This window comes from Chaetura pelagica, unplaced genomic scaffold (assembly GCF_000747805.2).
Source record: "Chaetura pelagica isolate M959 unplaced genomic scaffold, ChaPel_1.0 scaffold12, whole genome shotgun sequence".
NCBI classification, from domain to species: Eukaryota; Metazoa; Chordata; class Aves; order Apodiformes; family Apodidae; genus Chaetura; species Chaetura pelagica.
In genome coordinates this window covers 296843-310903 of record NW_009952801.1, presented here as the reverse complement: position 1 = coordinate 310903, position 14061 = coordinate 296843, and positions in this window count along the sequence as shown.

The window sequence follows — 14061 nt, the reverse complement described above, 5'->3', positions numbered from 1 at the left end:
GTTTGTAAATGGAAGTGTTGCCTCTCAAACGGGCATCCACAACAGAGAGAACTGAGAATGAACATCCTGTCACGAACCCACCAGAAAGTTGTCAGGTCTGTATCTTAAAAGATAATTAGGTCAGAAGCTTCCATTGATTTCCCATTTATATACCCTAAAAACCTCCATGCCTAATTTGCTACAAGGAAAGCTCAGCATGCTCAGGTGTCTGAAGGAAATGACTCTAATTAGAGCTTTGAAGATATGTTAGAGCAATGCTGAGATGCTGCTTTCATGCATCAAGCACAACAGTACACTAAATAAATAAATGAATGAATGAATGAATGAATACTTGCTTTGGCAAGTATTTCCAAGCAGTTAAGGAATATCAGTGCTAATACCTTCTTTAACTGTACTGGTTGAATCTAAAAGTGAACATTGCAGTAACAGGCAAATACTGAATATGAGTAATCATATAACAAATATAATGGATAAATTTATTTATTTATTAGTTTCCTTGCCGATTTTTAAAGTAATTTTTATGACGTAGGAGCAGTTTGTATGTTCTTTCTAGTATAAATGATCTTTCTTATACAGTTTTACAAAGATAGACTTAAAAATGCTTTTCTGTATTTGGATTATAAAGAAAGCATAATGGATCTGCCATGCTCATAGATCCCTTGGCTCACTTGTATGGCATCAAAAAGGATACAGTCTTCATGGTAGAAACTGCTTCTATTATGAAGTGCTAGATACTGTTGTCAAACAGGTCACTGTCCAAGTCTAGAATTTTAAATTTTAGAAACCATTCCAAAGTCTTATTCTTTTGGTTTCAACAAATATTGATATTGTTCTTTCATAATTTTCTAATTAAAAAAAATATAATAAAATTATCAAGAATCCCTAATGTTGCCATAAGAAAAGGACTGGTTTAAGAAAAATACATTTATTTACTGTTCAATTGCACTGAACAGAAAACAACTTTTTTATTTTCAGAACACACTAAGTTATTCTGCAAAGATACCCATAAAATTCCCCTAAAAAATGTGCCTGAAGGAAAAACTCTTCAGTTTTAATACACCTAAAATCTCTCCTATAAAGAAAATGACTTAAATTCATAAAGAAAAGAGAAACATGGAAAGATTACAACATGGAAAATGTGGGAGGAAAGCTCAGAAGTCAGGCTAAGCACATTGCTACAAAGGTAGCTTCAGCAGTAGAAGCCTGTCTTTTATAAACAGTCAAGTTACCTAAAAGTTTGTGTGATCATCTTATGGTCTTTCCAACCCAGAGAGAGGTTTTGTTTCATATTCGAATGTTGACAATCCTATGATTTTCCCCTGCAGTTCCTGGTTCATAAATGCTGAGAAGCAGAAATTCAAAAAAAGCTTTCTAGTCCTATCCATGGCTTAATTGCTTTGCTGGAGGCCAAAGAAGGATGAGGCATGAGGCAGAAGAGACATTTATCTAGAGGCAGGATTACACTGAAGACGTCTTAACAGAGACCAATGTGGCAGAAGCAGCTAGTTTGCTTCACGTTATCCTCACCCAGTGGAGCTCATTGGAATGAAATGTATTTTTGTTGCAACCCCTCACCATCCACACAGCTCCAACCAGAGGTAAATATATGCTTCAGTGGGAAGTAACTTCAAAAGTCTTAACTTTTAAATTTAGCTTCAAGAAAGAATTGTTAGAATTGATAGCTCTAAGGTTAGATAATGATTAAGTCTTGTGAACTAAGCTGCTTAATTTTCTTCCAATTTATGATGACACTGATAAATTTGAAATGTATAATTATATTTTTATAATATATAAGCTAATTGTTCCAGTGATTGCTGAATGGTTCAACTACAGTTGATCCTTAAATTGCAGGATCAGGACAAATTGGTTCATCTGATAGTCTCAAATGGATAATCAGTCATCTAAAATCTTCATCAGCTCCTTCTAATATTGTCTCCTGGATCTGCAGACCTTTTAACATATTACTTATAAGAAATGAGAAAAAAGCTCTGTGGAATATCCAAATGTTCTCAACCCATAAAGTGGGTGATGGTATAGAGAGATACTTGTTATTTACAGAGCACTGAGCAAAAAATTCTCAAGATAAGGATTTTCTGTTGTTTTTTATTGCCGGTTCTGTTACCGTTTCCTTTTGTGTCCATCTCGTAAGTGCCATTATCACTTTTCTGTCAGAAGGCTCAGAGAGGCTCATTTTAACTAGGAACGACATTTGCAATTAGCCTGTTGTTTATATTAAGCAGAGACCTGACCAAACTCCATCCTAGGCTCTTCTCTTTGCTGATCTCTCTGCTCTGCTACAGCCCAAAACTTCGAGCAGTATTTCCATGGTTGTCCTGTCATTGATTTTTTCTGCCTTTATAAATACATGCTGAAACCACGTTTTTGCCCTGTTTAGTTTAAGTTACTGCACCATAAGTCCTGCTTAGCTTTGCTTGAATTCTTACTTCTACCTTCTGGTTCATTCTCTCTTTTTCCCTCTAGTCTTTACCCAATATACACACAACAGCTTTCATTCATGACCACAGTGACATTCTTACCAAAAAGCACAAGCATCTTCACTATCTGTAATGGAAAACACTCCCTGTATTACTGAAATTTTGAAATTAATTATTTTCCATATAAATGTTAATAGAATCATTTTGCTTGGAAAAAACATTAAGATAATGAAGTCTGACTGTTAACCCAGCACTGCCAAGTCCACCACTAAACCGTATCCCTAAGCACCACATCTACACGTCTTTTAAATACCTGCAGGGATGGTGACTCAATGTTTTGCCTGGATTACTTTGTTATCTTCCATTATTTGCTAGCTACCCAGCTACCTCACCACAAAAACAGAATAAATTGATTTTTCACTGAAATGGTTTCAAGACACTTTTGATAGAACAACAACATTATCAAGTCATAAAGTCTGAAAGCAAGCCTAACATTGCATAAACATTTAAAAATAAATTAGTTTTTGCTGAGTGACATTCTTGTGAGGAGATAAGAATTTTCCCAGTGTTAAGGACAGAAAATCGAAAAACATTATCCAAGAGCACATATTATATCTGTGGTAGAGACTCAACATCTTTTTCCCTCATGTTCATATACCCATAGGGCATCACCACCTCCTGCTGTAGTTTAGCTATATTTTAAAAGCAGTAAGTAATCTAAGTAAGCAGCCTGTGAAAACAAGAACAAAAATATTTCACTGAGCTAAGTCCCAACATATTTCTGAGAATGAGAAGTGGCTAGTTTGCATGTATGGCAATTAATGCATGTGTACACTTAACTTCTTACTTGGAAAAGGAGCAGAATTTTCCAAATGGTGCAACAAAAGCACATCTAATGGACTGCTTCCTTTTGCTTGTTGATGCAGCTTACTGAAAGGACTTAAGTCTTTGTAATAATTAATTAGCCACTGTAATATTCCCTGAATATTATCAGTGACCTGCCTTCCAAAGACAAAATGGCCCTTGTGAACTACCAGCTGTAAAAGCTTGTAAAATTTACAAAGCCAGATTAAAAAATCTTTTAATAAAATGCAAAATTATTCTACAAGCAGAGATCAAAATGGAAGTCTCTCTGTTCTTGGTTTAGTGCTCTAATTAGAGTTAAGGTCCTTACTCTTTTTCTGGCCTGATGAACCTGTTCTTACCAACCATAAAGCAAAGCTCCAGTAAAGGTCTCCTCTTTGGGTTCTGTTTATTCTAAAATCTGATGCACACTGCAGAAACTAGCTGAGGAAGGACACCAGAAATCACATAACTAAGTCAATTCTGGCAGCAGTTCTTTATTGGAGGCATTCTGCCAGGAAGCAGAAGGAGATGGCAGGGTACCTCAGAGTCAAAGGAAGGAACTGGTCCTTCTTCACTATCTTTTTGTTTACCAAGCTGCTTAGGTGCCTTGGCAAGATTGTGGGTTATGAAGAAAACATACTTTTGCTTCTTCTGTGTGCACATGGGCACAAATCCTGCTCCTTGCAATGACAACGCCAACAGAAGTTTTGTAGGATCCTGGAAAGAATTCAGGAAATTGTACAGGAAACATGAACAGTTGGTCCCACAAAGCTCACAGGGCTCTTGCTGCCCTGAAGACATTTCAGCCTTGTCTCAGATTTGTCAAGCAATTGTTCCATGGAGTCTAAAGTGAACTTGTGGTAAGGAATGTTTTGGCAACGTGGTTCTGAGGCGCTGAGCACTTCCTGCTGGGGCTGGCTGAGGGCAGGGTCTGCTCAGTGCTGGCAGAGCCCGGGATGGCTCTGTCCTGCTGGGATCTGGGGACAGACTCCCAGATGCGTGGTGGGGACACGTCAGCCAGGGCCAACCCTCAGCCCCATGGGCTGTGCAGACCTGGCTGCCTTCCTGCCTCCCTGCTCCTCAGCTGGAGCAGAGGGACTGGGTCTGGCTGTGAGGCCCTGCCCTGCCCTCCCGGGTAAGCCCCCTGGAGCCACCAGCCCACGTGGAGCCCTGGCATCTACATTCCAATGAACAAGTATAAAAGCATGTGGAGAGCAAACTGTTGGGGTGTGTGACTCGGTACTAAGAAAAATAAGATGTAACCATGCCCCCAGGTGTTCTGTTGTGGGCTTTTCCTCTTTTCCATAGAGGAAAAGGGGATTTCTCTGCAAGGTTAATAAATTCTGCTCATCTACAGCAAATCTGGGTGATTTTAGCAGCTTCTCTCTGCTTTAGTTGTGTTTTCACAAACTGGGATCAAAATACCAGGAGGCAGGAACCCTGTGAGCTGTTGCAGGGCCTGCTACTTCAGCATTTCATTTTTGCCAAATAAAAATCAAATACTTCTACAAATCTTTTTATAAAACATATTAGGCTGTGCAAAAGCAAAGAGCTATATAAGAATTTAGTATTAGCATTATAACCCCATGCTGCTCTGTTCTAAATCTCAGGGGATAGACATTGCATTGCTCTGTTCCTTGTGCTTAGTTCTGCCTCTTTCAGTTCACGTTTTAAAATCCTTGTAAGTGACTGTGTGATTCCATTATTCTGTTCTAATGCTGGATCCTCATCTTATGGGCAAATGTATCTCAAATTTGTTTTTATTTGGTTTAAATAAGAGCAATATTTGTGATGCTTGGAAAAATTAGGATTATAACATGCACTGACAATTGAAATATAGCTGTATTTATTTAATTGATTTTTATGCTACACACTTCTAAAAAAAAACAACCAGTTGACTTCTAAGAAATTATTTAACGGTGCTGGTTATTAACTTTTGGTACAACTACAAAAATGCAAGAGAAATCAGGAGACTTTCCTTAGAGTGAACCATAGCTTGTTGTATTGAATACGTGCTATCTCAGGTTGCTTTCTTTTTGTTGTGCTCTGACATTGACTGAGTCAAATACCAAAACAGAAGTATCAGAAACAGTTCTGGTCTTTCTGAAGCACACAGGAACATTGTCTGTCTTGGAAGGAAGAAAACCTCTCCAAATACCAATGCTGCAGAATGGAATTAGAGTGAAGATGGAGAAACATTTGAATCCTCTTATTATAGATACCTAGTGATTCTGTTATAGATATCCAAAAAGCTGTTATTTTGAAGTTAGAGTCTGTTTTTCACTAACCGACTCACCTCTAAGAATCTGGTTTATCACAAGCTCAAGATAAAAGCCTGCTTCCTTCTAAACCAGTTCAAGAGATTTTACATAAATTAACAAATTACAGTATTGTTCCAACAAAGTAGGAGGGACATAAGGGTTTTATACATTTTGTTGCTCATGGTATAACTATTCTTACAATCTGTTAGTAGTAACTACAACCTAATGTGAAATTTCTATCCTATTCTCTTTTAGCTATGCCATGCTATTATTCACAATCTAAAAGACTAAAATGTTGTGAACTAATGTTATTCACATCAAGACAAACAACACTAACCTCCAGATACCCATCGGTGTAGATTAAGGATAATTATGCCTTTTGGTGTAAATACTTATGGACACTCAACTTATGAATTAGTGCTTGAGGGGATCTGTGGATATGCCCACATGCAGAGGCATTCAGAAGAGCTCTGTGGTTTGACTCCACATGATAAGATATTTTTCTGAACTCAAGGCTGACACAGCTGACCTAATGAGTTTTAAACAAGGACAAGGAGAATGTAGAAGACAGGTCGTCTCTAAGCCCATTTTTACAATACAGAAAAAGTCTCCAGTGAAAGAAGACAAAGGAAAAATAGATAAAGGAACTCTATGAGATAAAAGAATGAGAAAAAACCTAATAGTAGAAGAAACATCCAGATTAACTATACTTACAGTGATGGGATTGTAGCACAATCTGCCCAGGAGACTGAATGAGATCAGTAAGAATCAGCTAAGAAATTCCTACATAAATTTGAAGAACAATAAGAGCTGAAGGATTGAAGAACATGAAAATGGATGTTGCAAAGGATAAAAGAGACATGGAATAATAATAATAACAGGATTAGTTAGTACAGAGAGCCAACTTCAGAAAATAAAGGTAAAGATGAATTAGCATTGTATATTATGGCTATGACAGTTGAAGTTCAGAAAAAGGTATTACACAGATACATTTTGTGTGTGTGTGCAAAAATAATTTTAAGGGAGGGTAATTAAGAAAAGATCTCCTGGGGACATATGAGGTGTCTGGTTCTGAATATAAGCAGATCCAGCTATAACACTAACAGAAAGATTACTGCCATTGCAGAGTATTTCATTATAGGAAGCTCTAAACTTTCAGACCCAAAATGGAGAAAGAAGTATTACTAACAGTGCTAAACTCCAGATATATACTGAACATTTTAGCCAAAGGGTTTAATTTGCAGTTACTGAGTGAATATTCAGTGGTATTATTTTAAACTATGTTTTATTAAATGAAGAAGATAATGAACAGTCATAGAAGTATATGGGTCTAGAGAAAGCTGCCAAACATCAAGCTATATTAGATTTGTGAATGGAATTAGAACAAGTAGCAAGAGGTTATTTAGCAAGCTAGATTATAGTTGAGCAAAAGAGGAATTCTCTGCATGTCCAGAATGAGTGAATGCTTTGCCTCACTTTCAGTAGTCAGAAGGGCAAAGCATGGAATGTAGACTAGGAGTAAGAAAGGGAATGAGGGCTTACATACTGGAAGAACAAGTTGTGGAATCCATTGTGCCTATGCTGGTGTGATTGGATGAATTCCAGCCTAGAATTTGGAAGACAACAGAAAAGCATAGCTTTGAAGCAAAAATTTTAAAGAAATCTAAGTCAGAGATGTAGTATATATTTGGTGAAGAAAAAATGCAGTAACTGTTTTTAAGAAGAGGATAATGTAATTTAGACACTTTTATCTAGTTCCAGTAGCATACTTTGCTTTAAAACCCAGTTTGGAAGCAAGGCTAATGGAAGACATGGAGCTAAAGTGAAAACACATTAAAATCCAAGGTAGTGATGTCACTGATATGGTAACATCCATTATAGATACATATTGACATGTTACCTGTCTGAGGGAAGTTTTTGCTATGGTGCAAATGGAACACCTTTTTGGGTAAACTGGAGCAGATAGGTATTAGTACAAGAAATGGGAAATGGAAGGAATTGGCTTATCAGAGGCTTTTAGGTGGCAAAATGATTGCATTAGAAAGATGTTTTTCTCATGGAAAATTCTCTCCAACACGGATTTTCCTTCAGCTTTGTACTTAATGGTGGATTTGCTGCCACCTTAATGGGATTAGAATTGAATGCTCCAGGCATAATTTTATCCAGGATGATAACTGAAAAAGTCAAAGCTCAGAGAGCAGTGGCAACAATAAACAACAACAAAGCATTTCCTCACTATGTTTTTCATATATTTCTATCTTTCTATATATGCTTGGTATGTCTTTGTTCAGCTCAGCCTGACCAATTGCAGCAGAATGCTATAACCTCATCAGCAAATTAACCTCTGTTATAAAAAAAATATTTTTTTTACAGATACAGGAGGTTTGAGATATTTGCTGCAGATGCTTCTGTCCTGGCTTTGCCTCCAGGTACTTAATAATTATCCCAGATCTCAAAGCTAGCTGGAAATGTTTGCATATAGTTGTGGTCATCTACTAAGTTGTGTCTTTCAGATGGACTTTCTTACACAGACACAGTTGCTGTCCACGCCTGAGCATGTGAACAGGCCCAAGACTGGGGACCGACTGCAGAGATATTCCATTGCCTTCTGGAGTGGCCAGGCTGAAAGTTGGAGGTGAGGAAGGGCAGCTTTAAACCTGCTACAGGTATTTAGCACTTCTAATTAATAGAAAAAGGAGCAAGAAAATTGTCATAAGTGGGAGCTTATTGCTTTAAATTAGCTGTTAGCTTTGTTTTTGATTACAGATAAACTTCACTTTTCTGAAGTTGATGAATGATGTGTAGGAGAAATTTCAGCTTCCCAGAAAAGCTCCCACCACCATTTCGGCTGCTTGTAGTCCGTAAGTTTGTCACTCACTACCAGAGCCACATGATCTTGTATTGTCTCAGGCTAAAAAATTTTTCCTCCTCCTATAGGCTCCAAAGAACTTTTAAGACAGAGGCATATACACATATGAATATTAATGATCCATTTGGGAAACATTTATGCAAATAGGTATCCGCTGGTATGAATGCTTTTGAAAATGAGAACAAAGAGTTCTAAGTGCAAAAGCAAATTTGCATTTTGGTTTCAATAAATAGATGTGGATTTTTTTCCTGGATATTCAGTCAACTTGAAAATCTGGCACTGAGTAGAACTCTGGTGCCTAAATACTTTGTAGGTAGGGTTTTGAATATCCTGGTTCATGGTTTGCTGATAGACCACAGTGAAGGTGAATGGTAAATTGCAAAATCATCATTGCATCATAGTGGCTTCAGTTAAGAGGACTGAAAAGTGTTCATGACACATGTAACTCTTGTCCTTCTGTTGGGCACTTGCCAGGAGATGCTGGATTCAGCTTTTCTATTATCTCCCAGATATATGCTGGGGACATCAGTAAGCCCCTCTGTAGCCCTCTCCTTTTCAGGCTGAAGGAAACTGTTTCTCTCAGCCTCTTCACATATGTCATATGCTCCAGCTAATAATCTTGGTGGCTCTCCCTTGGACTTGTTGAAATATGTAATTGCTTCTTTTAGAAGCCCCAAACTCGACATAACACATTACATGTGGTCTCATGTAGGAAAATCCACTCCTTTGACTGCTTGTTACAGCCTCGTGCAGTGCATGCAGTGCAGCTAATCTTCAGTTACTACTCTAATCTACACTCTAAATTATCCTTGGTATGACTGGGTATAAAAGGTAAACTTTCAAAAAGCAGAGATATGCCTCCTAAATATCTCTGAGATAACTCACAAAATTCATTAAGTATTTGCACAGCAATGGAGCTCATATGTCTTTTCTTTACAAATAAAAATCCATTTACTTGAAAGAAATATTATTTAATCTAATAAAATATTTTCACAGCTGTTTCCTAACTGAAACTATTTCCCTCTCCCACGGGAAAAAAAGCCAAAACACCCCAAACCCAAAGCTTTTTATTGGAGTGCATTCCTATGGAAAAAATAATTTTCACAAAAAATTAGTAAAAAATCTGTCTATCTCCTTCATGTTTTGCTTTGTTTTGTTTTTCCACTTTCTGCTTTTTCACATTTATGACCACTGAAAAAAGAAGAATAATAGTATTTTAAAACTCCAAACAGACCAAAATACATTCATTCACTTTTGAACTGAAAAAAAATCAGGAGAGTATTTTAATTATAAAGAAGTTTTTTAACAACTGCTTTACAGTTCACGTCATCAGTTTTATTTGCTACCGTGTCATGAGAACACTGGCTCAGATTTTACTTTGCCTTTTTATTCTGTTATAATTATAGCTCACCCACTGTTTGCATACTTCTTCATTAGTTCTTTCAGCATAAGCATTTTCAGGCACAGTCTTCAGAAACGTAACCTCAGAGGTACCTCTGGAAACAGCATTGCTAACTAGTTGGTGGGTTTGCTTTACAGTGGTAAAAAAAGACAAGTCAAATCTTTGGCCAGCAGCGCTCACAATTACTAGTCTGAGTTTCCTTCTTCTGATGTTGGGCAGCTGTAGAATACAGGAAAGATTTGTGCCAGCTGACTATGCTTTTATTACTGGGGAAAAAAGGCAATAGTTATATTGTGGCCTTCAATCAGTGAAACGCCCTCCATCCACATGCTTTAATGAATTATATTATTAAAAATCATTTTGAAATAACTTATATGAAATATTCATACCATGCTTAATATTTAACTTTTGATTCTTCTGCCTTAAATACCACTCTAACATCTAGTTTCTTCTGGAAATGTCATTAATTTGACAGAGGGGCAAAAACTTGCTCTGAAGATGTTAGAGCTTCTAAAATGTAGCACAACTTATACAACACTTGGTACTTTATACCTAATAATAGTCAGCAGATATACAAACTACTTTTGGAATGGGTTAACACCACAGTATTGTGAGAATTCTCTCTTATTTACAGTACTGAAGTGAACCATATTAGTTTCCTCTGGTTCACTTACATGTTTACTTGAATCTTACAGAATTGATTTAATATAGTTTTTTGAAGCCTACACTGGTCTTTACTACCTACCTAGAAGGTTTTTGATGTCACGTTTATGCTATTCTTCACTTTCCTCCTTTGCATTTTAGCTGTTTAATATATTTTGTTAGAAAACTGGATAATGAGTATACATCTCTGCACTGGATATAAATTAAAGAAAACATCAGTGATTTTTTGAGGGTTTAATTTTTTGAGTACAAAAACCTGAATTCACTGAGGTTAGGGAGGCCACAGTTCCCTATTAGCATCATCTCGTATAGCAAAAGTAAGATTCTGCCAGTCAGTCCATTGTGACTTCACACCCTCCTTTTAAATCAACATTAAATCAAAGACTTGTTTTAAATAGAGAGTAAGTCACATGTGGAAGATATGTTCTATTGTGGAAGAAGTAAGTCTTTATGTGTGAATTTTCAAACAAGTGGATGAGGCAAGGGTTCTTGACTTGACACAAGGATGTGAAGACATGTCTATGCTGCAGAGTAGGCCACAGACACGTGATCTAACTTTGGATGTGTTCATGGTAGGACCAGAAAGGTCTCACATGATGCCATAAAAACAAGACTAAATTGCTTTTAATACTGAAGCTGAGATTCATAGCATCACTAAGCCATGAGATTATGACAGACTGCATAGCACTAATTCAGGAAATGCTGGTACTCATCATCACCTCAGTGTCCTTGTTGTACTGAGAGAACAGAAACTGAACACAGTACTCAAGGTATAGCCTCACCAGTGCTGAGTATTGGGAAACAATTCCCTCCCTAGTCCTGTTGACCTCACTGTTATCTAAGCCCTTGACCTTCTGGGCCACCTGGGCACCCTGCTGGCTCATGCTCTGCTGGCTGTCAGCCAACACCTCCAGGTCTTTTGCTCTCAGGCAGCTTTCCAGCCACTCTTCCCCATGTCTGTAGCATTGCACGGGGTTGTTGTGATGATGGCATATTTCGAATAAAAACACTACATTCATTTTACGTTACTTTTACACTGGAATAGGAACAGATTTTCTTCTTCAGTAAGAATTGTGTGTGTTTGAGGCACTTGTCCAAATGGACCATTCAGTTCATGTCTGCTGAGTCCTGCAGAGCTTTAGGTGATCTATCTTTGCCATGATGATATATTCTCCTAGGTTACTTTAAAGAAATTAAAGGAACAAAGTTTCTTATTAGAAAAAAAGTACAGAAAGGCAGAATCATGGATATTTTTATAGCTTTATTTTATCTGTAATATACCACTAACATAATGAAACGATTTTAAGGTAAGAAGCTGTGGGAACCTGTGAAAGGAGCTTTAAGGGGTTATAGGGATACTAAAGTGACATTTTGTATTAAAATTGATCCTACAATCAGGATATCGGGATTTAGTTCCAGGTGATATATAGAATAGGCAAGTAAACTGAAATACAATAATAACCATTTCTACTCAGAAAGATACCATACATTCAAAGAAAACTCACTGAAAGCACAGAAATTAACCATAAGGTTGTGCAGGAAGAATGGGAATTTTGGCAGAAGGCGTGCTAGCTTAAGGATGGCATTTTATGTGTACTAAAATGCTAAAAGAGTCTGCAAGAAATACAGGACAGGCAAGAAGGAAGAAAAATAAAACTACTCCCATATGCACTTAAGGATGAAATCAGGGAAGCCAAAGCCCACTGGAGCTAAAACTAAGTAGGAACATACAGAATAAAAATAAAGATTCTACCAACTATGCGAATATGCCACCAGCAAAAGGAATTTCAGAGAAAATGTGTGTCTGTGGGTGAATGGTGGAGGTGACATATTAGTGGACAACAGAAAAGGCTGAAGTACTCAATGCCTTTTCCACCTCAGTTTTCCCATGGAAAGTCTACTTAGGTAGCAGCATGGCTTGAGAAGAACATCTATTAGCCTTCAGTAGTGTGCAGCAGGTCTGGGGCTCCTTAGAAATGTTCTGTGTGCTCAGATCCATGAGGCTTGGTGGTATATACCCATGGATGCAAGAAGGTGGCTGATGTGACTCTTCAGGGAGTTATCATCCAAGAAAAGTCATGGTGACCAGAGAAGGTAGAAGAAAGGGGATAATAAAACCTGCATAAGTGTAGGTCAGTCAACCTCACCTCAATCTCATGAAACAACATGGAGGATATTAATTTGTGAATAGTTTTCCAAACATGTGAAGGACATACAAGGAGTCAGCATGGGTTTATTACAGGAAAATCATGCTTGACTGGCCTGACTGCCTTCTATGGTTAAATGACTGGCAAAGTGTGTGTACTTACAAGGGGCAGAAAAAACATCATTCATCAGTGCAGGCTTGGAACAGATGGGCCAAGAACTAGCTCTGCCAAAAGGACCTGGAGTTGCATGTGTGATGGTTATAAAGATCAAACTGAATTCGATGCAACATTAGGTCCACCACATGAATAAACTGGACTGCATCCTGATCTGCACTAACATGGTAACATAGATGGTACAGTGTCCAGGTTTGGGTTTCAGTTCACTGAGGGAGTGCAGAGACTGCAAAGGGTCCAGGAGAGGTTTACTGAGATGCATAAAAGCTACATTACTAGTTTTTTTGCAGTCTCTCTTAAAGTGGGGAGTTGGATTATAGACTATATATAAAGACTATATAGATTATATTTCTATGAGTCAGACTGTTTTTTTCACTTCGAATAAACAATTATTATTCTTGGATTTTTGCATTAGAAAAGCCTTTACTGTCAAATAATTATTGACTCATTAAAATGGATGTATATGCATAGGAAGCCCTGGTGTATAGGGAGTTTGTCAAATGTTATTTTCAGGACAATGTGTTTTCAAGAATCTAATAAGTACAGTTAGAGTCTTTTCTGATATTATTTCCTCAGATTCAGGACATTTTGAAAAGAATCTCGTCAGCCCTTTTTCCACTTCAGTACTATTTGGGAAGGACTGGGCTGTTCTAATACTGTTAATCCATCCCGAGATGTTTCTTGCTTCCTGCAACACCTTTTTAAAAAAAATCGACATTTTTATAATAAAGAGTGACAGATCAAGTCACAAGGCATGTGTTATAAAATAGATTTAAGCAGGATATTGTTTACTACAATACTGCAGTTTTAAGATCAGTAAAGGCTAACTAATGTAGTTTGATTGGGTTGAATCAATTTTGTAATTATCCAGTTGGCAACTAAGATGAAACAAAAGAGGTGGTCAAGCTGCCTTCTATTAGTCTCTTCTGGTGATCAGTTATCAACAGGAAAATTGGATATAGCACAGAGTTGTGTCCTCTGAGATCAATTTGCAGCAATATGTTCAGCCTCATTTACCATGGTATTACTTTCATTTCAGGATAGTCAAATACCATAAAGTGAGGCCTTAAATAGTCCCCGTAACTAGTCATACACACGCTAAAGCAGCATATTCAAACACAGATGTTGATACACATAGGTAAAGTAATACAACTGTTTCCTGTTGGTATTATTGATCTGCTCTGAGCATTCCTCAGAAGCAGTGTGGGATCACTTGTGCTTTCAACATAGTGCCTGTTACTTTATACACAACTTGTCACATAGC